General features: G+C 36.6%; 1 protein-coding gene across 1 annotated transcript in view; it reads left to right on the top strand.

The window, feature by feature from the left end:
* LOC311080146 (Fc receptor-like protein 5) overlaps positions 1-8818 on the top strand; it is a 130597-nt gene that overhangs the window by 1387 nt on the left and 120392 nt on the right. The window lies entirely within an intron of this gene.

The raw sequence follows: 8818 nt of genomic DNA on the forward strand, positions 1-8818 counted from the left end.
TTTAAACAAACAGTTTATCAAACAAAGTAGAGCTTTTCTCAGAGCTAACTTCTCTTTTCTGAGACACGTTTCAGTTTTTTTTAACCAGTTCGCCTGAACTTCATATTTAGTTGTTGTGTGAAGTCAGTTCACACGTGTGTCAGAATAACCACAGGTTTCCAGATCAAGTTCATGACGTCGACATATGAACATAGTATCTCAGACTTTTGTTGTCCTTTTAAACATATTTATTTATTCATATTTTAGCAACGCTAATACATTTTATTTTGACAAATGTCTTGATTGAAAACTGTGCTTGAGCTATATTTATTTAAATAGCAAATATACTGATACATGTTTAATGTGGTTTAAGGGCTTTTTCACACTAGTTTGTTTGAGAGACTGCGAGCGGTCAACACATTAAACTACTGTGGTCAGAATATGGTTTGTTTTTGGGTCCTTTTAGGAGGAACTGAGATCATTTAGTGTTGACGTATGAATTATTTCTGCCGAGGCGAGAGCTCTTGAAGTGCTGAAACACACGAGGTGTGAAAATACTCTTAGACCAGAAGAATGAGGTCACTTGCTGCAGGTTTTCTTTCTGGTTCACTGTAGCTGAACTGTAGCCTGGCAAGCCAGACACACATGGAGATGTTGGGTCTGGGAACACACCATTGGCAGGACTCAATCCGAGGGCCGGGATAAACGGTTGTCTTTCAAATTCCCTCTGCACACAATAGGATAGCGCTACAACCAACCAGAGTGTTTACCCACCAGGAGCTAGTTGATAAATTAAACTTTTGCCGCATCTGGTCGGCAAAACTACGAACACATCTTCCTTTTTTAAGAATGACTTCAGTGCCGTTCTTTGTTCTTTTCTCAAAGAAAAGCTTAACTCCAAGTCCTCCAGAGTCGCGGCCAAAGCCGATTCGAAAGACTGTCTGCAGCCATTCTTTGTTTTCAAGTAGCAGGGAAATTATGACTAATGACCACAGCAGCGGGAATCCACCTGTCACTCAAAAGTGGACACCCATAATTATGCACAAATTTAAGGCTTAATATAACACTGATTCTTGGGAATTTGGCTAAAACAGGTTTTAATTTTGAAAATAAAAAGTTAGTAAAATTACAAAATCTGAAGATATATTATTATTGACCAAGGTCTTGGCTGTTCAGCAATATATCGGTGCAACCTCCTCATTTTGTATTTTTTTCATAAAATAGGCGTTTTTCCAGTTATTACTTTGTTTTTGTCAACACCGTCAGACACAATAAAAAGCAAATCATTTTTTATTTATTTGGTCTAATATGTATTTAGAGTTTTTAAATCATTATCTGGCATTCTTAGTACACATATTTGCTGTTAAGTGTGAAATATTCACTTTTTTTCATGTTTTATACTGTTTCACGTGTACTCCTTTAAAAGATCTAACATCATACAACGTTTACTTTAAGCCTAAATAGAAAAAGTGATGTTTTTTTATTTAACAAACATATTTTTTGTATTAAAAGATACCATTACTTTAATAACTCAACAGCACTGAAGAAACATATTGTAAGCATATTCATTTAAAACAAATAAAACTCCCTCTGACGGTGGTGACTTTAGAACTGAGGGTGGTGACACTAATCTGACGGTGGTGACAGTGGCCTCATTACAACATACAATTCCAAAATTTATACAACTCAAGTCAATGGCTTCTTGCTTAACAACTTTATTTAACTATTTGGTCCAAAAAATAACAATCCTGAGCACTGTGATAAACATTTAGCCTGCCTACTCCGAGCTGGATCGTGTATGGCCTGATCCACCGGACTGTTTGGGGGAGTTTCTAGGTGATCTGAGCCCTTTCTCTTACGTTCTCTTGATACTTTTTGTCTATGTTTCCAAGCCTTTCTCTGACTTCTCTTTTCCCTTTCATTCAAGTCATTGCTATTTTTTTAGCTTCCCTTCCTCCACCCTCTTCTTCCATCTTTGCCTTTCCGTTCTGAGGTATTCCGCCTTTAAAGGAGAACTTGGCAACTTTTTTAACTTAATAAAACTGTCTAGAAATAATTTGGATGGTTAAACAACCTGTTCTGGTGATATTGGTGACTTTCCCCGCTCCCCCCAGCGTTCCCATGCGGAAAACCAACTTGGGGACTACCGTCCCGGCAAGATAGAAATTGGAAGTCTTGTGAGAAGCGAGAACGAGAAGCGAGAAACACGAACTGCTTTACAGCAATTCGACATAAACACATGCCATATGATACTGTGTATGATGTATTACCCACCTCGGCCGGCTACGATAATAACATATGCACATGAGCAGTGGTAGAAAGGGGGAGGAGGGTGCCTCAAGTGAGTTTTTTTTACGACTGTGTTGTGAAATATACGGCCCACAGCTGCTCTTTGAGAAAACACGCGACAACAAAAATGATGTTAAATGTTGTCATGCCATTTTCATCTGGCTTTAGTCATGGGAGATGCATAGCCTACAAGGGATATTGTATGTGCTATATAGGTAGGTAGTAGGAGCACTATGTGCATCCCAAATGACGTAAGCCAAATGAACATGGCATAATAGTGAATTGAGAGAGAGGGAAGGTTACCAATGGTTATACCGCAGTTAGGTCCAGTCTAATTACACTGAACAAAATTATAAACGCAACACTTTTGTTTTTGCCCCCATTTTTCATGAGCTGAACTCAAAGATCTCAGACTTTTTCTATGTACACAAAAAGCCTATTTCTCTCAAATATTGTTCAGAAATCTGTCTAAATCTGTGTTAGTGAGCACTTCTCCTTTGCCGAGATAATCCATCTACCTCACAGGTGTGGCATATCATGATGCTGATTAGACAGCATTATTATTGCACAGGTGTGCCTTAGGCTGGCCACAATAAAAGGCCATTCTAAAATGCAGTTTCATCACACAGCACATTCCAACAGATGTCGCAAGTTTTGAGGGAGCCTGCAATTGGCATGCTGACTGCAGGAATGTCCAGCAGAGCTGTTTCCCGTGAATTTAATGTTCATTTCTCTACCATAAGCAATCTCCCAAGGCGTTTTAGAGAAACTCGTGTTCGTGAGGATGTTCATGGATATCCACGAACATCCTCACTCTCACTCGTGCTATATTGCTTAATAGTAGCATGCGGTGTAGGCCTGTATGGAAGAAATATAGGGAGAATTACATAAATACAAATATAAAACAGGTTAATGAAACATTACAGGCCATATTGGTATTTATTGTGATCAACAATTATATTCTAGCCTTCGTTGAGGACCATTTGGAGGTTTTTGTCACCACCGTCAGACTGTACGTCACCACCGTCAGACAGAAAACCTGATGGTGGTGACGTATGACGGTGGTGACAAAATATACTCTTTCACATGATATGCATGAGTTGTTCACATTAGCCATCTTTTTTTCCCTCTGTTGCTATCTACTTCAGACCTCTTCTTAAAAAGTATACATTTATGTCATAATCTAATCTAATGTTTTTTTATACAAAAGAGACGGTGTTGACATGTTATGGTTGTGACAGTAGCAGTGTCCAAAAATATGAACAAGTCTAAGAGAAATTAGCAAACTTACAGGAGCTTGAGTGATCTTGAAGCATGCAGAACATGGTTGCGTTCAGCCCCGACAAAACGTTGCACAACGTTTTTTAAACAGAAACGGTGATGCGTTGAACACACTGTTCTGATGACACAAGAGTTGCAACTATGGCAGCTGAGAAGGCCATTCTTTGTGTTCTTTGTGAAGAATTTTCGGAGCCTGATGAAATCGGTATAAATATGTTTAATACTACAAAATATGCCCGATGTTACAGTTACTGCACTTGCCGCCCAGAACAAAAGAGAACATCCCAATCGAGTGAAGGGATTGCTGAAACTGAAGCACACATCTTACCTAATTCAGACTAAAACGCATCTATTTAGCCTCACATACTGACTTTATTTGTAGTTCATACTGTTTTAATACCCTGTATTTTCTTTCTCGTTTTTAGGAAAAGCACTTAATTACCATTGTTTATTTCTATACCAAATGTCATACACGCAATGAAGCTAAAAATATAAACAACTACATCACTATGTTGATATCCTATATTTTTACAATAAAACTTATGACAAACATGTCTTCTAATATCCTCAGTTGTTGTGTATACCGAGCTGCACATAGACAGTGGAGCTGCATCGAACACATTTGTAAATTACTTTCCTTGAACCCATTGTGCGAGTTCACTTTAATACCGCGTGCTTTATATACATGTTGCTGCTGATTGGACTGCAGTTCTGACACACCCACCAAACAAGAGAAAACGTATCTCAAACCCCGTTGCACACCGGTGCACGCCGTTTCCAGAAAACATGACGTTCAACCCGGAAACCGTAGCAAAACGTTGCGCACCGTTTTGAACTTGAACGTGCCCCAGTTGAAGGTTTGAAAATGGGGTCCCCAGGAATTAAGTTGACCTTGTAGTTGCCTGATTTTATTGCTTTTTATAAATATCTGACGGTGGTGACGAATATGTGGGACACATTTTGAGCAACCACAAAATAATTGTAATATGTATTAAAAACTACAAACAGTGAGGTTTGAACAATATTTACTATGTACTCTTTCATGTGGTAAAGATATTTTTCAATTTAATTATTACGTTTTGTTTTTTTAATCAAGTTGAAATGATTATCTCCTATCCGAGGACAACTGATTTTGTAGGCAATGGGCCAGCATATAATCATTAAATTAATACAAATTAAAAATAAACCTATAAAATAACCTTACATATGTGCAAAGGACCCCCTGATTATAACCTTGATTCTTTTTATTCATGAAAATGTTATTAATTTCCAACAGAATTAGCACTTTTCTTCGTGGGACATGTTTTATCCAAATTCCCAAGAATCAGTGATAATTTAAAAGTTATAAAAAAATTCACCCCCCTCACAGTTGTCATGAAGGGCAAAATTAGCTGTATAGACCAAAGCCACTTTTTGCACCAGGCTGTAAACATGTTTTTTTCTGCTGTAAAGTTGGTCATTTCAACATGGGGGAGATACAGATTTGACTCACTTCTGCACCCAGCCTCAAGCGGCCAGTTGATGAATTGCCATTTAATACACTTCCGTGTTGGTTTCAAGAGAGAGACAGAGGTTGCAGCTTGGGAAATTCACACGAAACCATCAACTCTGTCGTCATTATGTTAATTCCGCACACCGACTCTATACACGATGTGATTGGCCTGACGAAAGGCAATGGGGAGTTGCTAGACTACTCTGGCTGCAAAATCAAATTTGCTGCCGCTAGGGTGTGTCTAGATTTCTAGGCTAGCTGAACTGGGTTTGGGTCATTAAAGTGTACTATATTATATTAAGTGTACAAATTATTTTTGCAGCCAATATAACTTAAAGGCGCAATGAAGTTGAGGATGCCGACGTCGAACAGGAAGTGATGTCGTGTGTCTCAAACACATTGACCAGGGGCACGTTCAAGTTCAAAACGTTGTGCAACGTTTTGTCGGGGCTGAACCCCATGTTACAGTTACTGCACTTGCCGCCCAGAACAAAAGAGAACATCCCAATCGAGTGAAGGGATTGCTGAAACTGAAATGGAAGCACACATCTTACCTAATTCAGACTAAAACACTTCTATTTAGCCTCACATACTGACTTTATTTGTAGTTCATACTGTTTTAATACCCTGTATTTTCTTTCTCCTTTTTAGGAAAAGCACTTAATTACCATTGTTTATTTCTATACCAAATGTCATACACTTGCAATGAAGCTAAAAATATAAGCAACTACATCATTATGTTGATAACCTATATTTTTACAATAAAACAAACATGTCTTCTAATATCCTCAGTTGCGTATACCGAACTGCATCGAACAGATTTGTAAATTACTTTCCTTGAACCCATTGTGCGAGTTCACTTTAATACCGCGTGCTTTATATACATGTTGCTTCTGATTGAACTGCAGTTCTGACACACCCACCAAACAAGAGAAAACGCATCTCAAAACCCGTTGCACACCGGTGCACGCCGTTTCCAGGAAACATGACGTTCAACCCGGAAACCGTAGCAAAACGTTGCGCACTGTTTTGAACTTGAACGTGCCCCTAATTTGGTTCTGAAGCTTGTTCTGTTCCAGTGAAGAATCATTGATGTGAAACGTTAATCACATTAATGTTAATATTTAATTTGTAACATGTATGCAAGTGTCTTTATTCATAAAGTGTGTCTTTATGTACTGTGTTATAATGCATTATAGTGGTGTGAAAGGTTCATAATTCTATATTATTTATACATTTTTAATTGTGTCCTTCATGTTAGGGTTAGGAACATGTTATACAGACAAAATTCAATAGGGAGCAAAAATAAATAAATACAAACTTAAATTAAAAAACAAACAAAAAAAAAAAAACAAGAGAAAACGAATAACTATGAAGACAGTTACAGAAATACACTATCACATTTATTGATGAGTATAATGTCATATAATGTTGTATGTTGTGAAGCTCAGTGGTTCAAACTGCTGCTTTATTGTTGAGCATCAGTGAATCAGTGAATCAAACAGTGAATCAGTGAATCAAACAGTGAATCAGTGAATCAAACAGTGAATCAGTGAATCAAACAGTGAATCACTGAATCGACTCTCTTTTTTTTTATTAAATGCCAGTCACATACAAATAATAGATTTAAAAAAAAAAAATACAGACAATATTCAAAATTCAACATTACAACAAAATAAAAAAGAAAATATAGTGCAAATTAAAATAAATTATACAAGTAAAAGAAAAAGAAAATAATATAAAAGGAAAAGAAAAAGAGTATGAGATCATCAAATAAATAACCTAAAAGCTTCACATAAAGACCTAGTACATTTTGCTTTGCTGTTTTTCAACCCAAGTAGTAACTCAATATAACTCTTCATTTCTATCCGAAACAACCAAAAATTGGGTTTTTCTTTAGCCCATTTTTGCTTATGAATATGGTATTTTCCCATTATCAAACAGAGATTAATAATGAATGCCACATCTGGTGACAGTCTTTGTCCATAAAAAAAAAAAAAAAACGTGTCAGAAAAACAAACTTTCATCCCTAAACATTTACAAAGAAAACATTCCAAATCTACCCAAAACATTTTGCTGTAAATGCAACTAAAAAATAAATGGACAACACTTTCCTCCTCAGTGCCACAGAAATCACATTCAACATCTACATCAGCACGAAACCGAAGAAAAAGGTTTTAACTGGGTACACCAGATGAAGTATCTTAAAATACTTCTCTCACCTTATTTGTTATGCAGTATTTTTTTGGCAGCAACCATGCATATTTCCAGTCACTCAACTTTAGAAAGCCAGTATGTTTTAGAAGGTATTGGGCTGTATTCAGTAAGTAACTTCCTAATAAAGTCATTATTCCATCTTTTATCAACAATATTAACTCCTTTAATTGCAACATCAGATCTGAAACTCACAGTCTCCTTATTCACATTTCCTTTAAACAGACATTTTAAACCGGATGGTATAGCATCGAACGCTATACAATATTCTTTTGGGATTATTGGAATATTATACTTTTGAAGAAATTCTACATATGTATACAGGTGCCCATTCTCATTAAGTAACTGTTTAACAAATATGATGCCATTATCAACCCATTTTTGAAAAAACAAAGTTTTATGCTTAAACGTTATATACCGGTTATTCCAAATTATACATTTGTTTGGAGACAAATTATGTTTGTAGATAAGCATCCACGAGAGTAGCACGGTCACCTGCCTGTGAAAATGACTTAGTCTAACGGGAATCTTACTGTAACGATAACCAGCTGGAGTGCCCTCGAGAGCCACCAGAGGGCGCTCCACAATAGACTAGGATCACTTCCTCATAAACTACATTTCCCATAACTCAGTGCCCGGACTCATCAGCACTCATCATCTCATTCACCTGTGTCTTATCATCTTGTTTCACTCACACCATAAATACCTGGTTTTCACATTCACTCAGAGCGAAGTCTTGTTTAAGTGTTATACTGCATCTCTGAGCGTTTTCCCTGGTTTCTTGTATTCTGGTTTTTGGATTTTTTGCCCTGTTCCCTGGATTACTCTTTTGCCTCTGGTCCCTGCCTGTTTTGTTTGTTTCTTTGTTTGGACTGCCTGCCTGTGTACGACCCCTGCCTGTTCTTTGGATTACTCTGTTTATTAAAAGCTGCATTTGGATCTACCTTTGTGTCTCGGAGCAGTTTCGTAACACTTACTGATTTCAAAGTTGCATTGCAACAGAAAAGCACATTTAAACCTCCATTACCAACCGAATTAGTTAAGGTACCTTTTTTAATGTAATGAGATCTATTTCTCCAAATGAAATTGAAAAGATTTTTATCGACTTCTTTAATTATGTTATCAGGGACTTCTAGTGAAATAGCAGGATAGAGCAGACGAGATAAACATTCAGTTTTTGATAAAAGAATTCTACCATTAATTGACAAGTCTCGCATTAACCATAAATTAAATCTATTTTTAACTTTTTGAACTACAGATTGAAAATTAAGCTGACCCCTTTCCTTTTCGTCTTTACATATTTTGATTCCTAAATAGGTAATAACATTCTTTACAGGGATGCTGTTAATATCAAGAAGATCACTATTTTTCAGAGGGCACAACTCACATTTGTTTAAGTTTAATTTTAACCCTGAGACTAATGACAAGTTATTTAAACAATCAATCACACTTTTAATTTCTAATGAATCTCGAACAAATATTGTTTTATCATCTGCTAATTGACAGCATTTTATTTCTCTTAAATCCTGATGCCGTTAAAATTTAAAAAAAAATATATATAAA

Source organism: Abramis brama (genome assembly GCF_963993115.1).
Source record: "Abramis brama genome assembly, chromosome: 3".
Lineage (NCBI taxonomy): Eukaryota > Metazoa > Chordata > Actinopteri > Cypriniformes > Leuciscidae > Abramis > Abramis brama.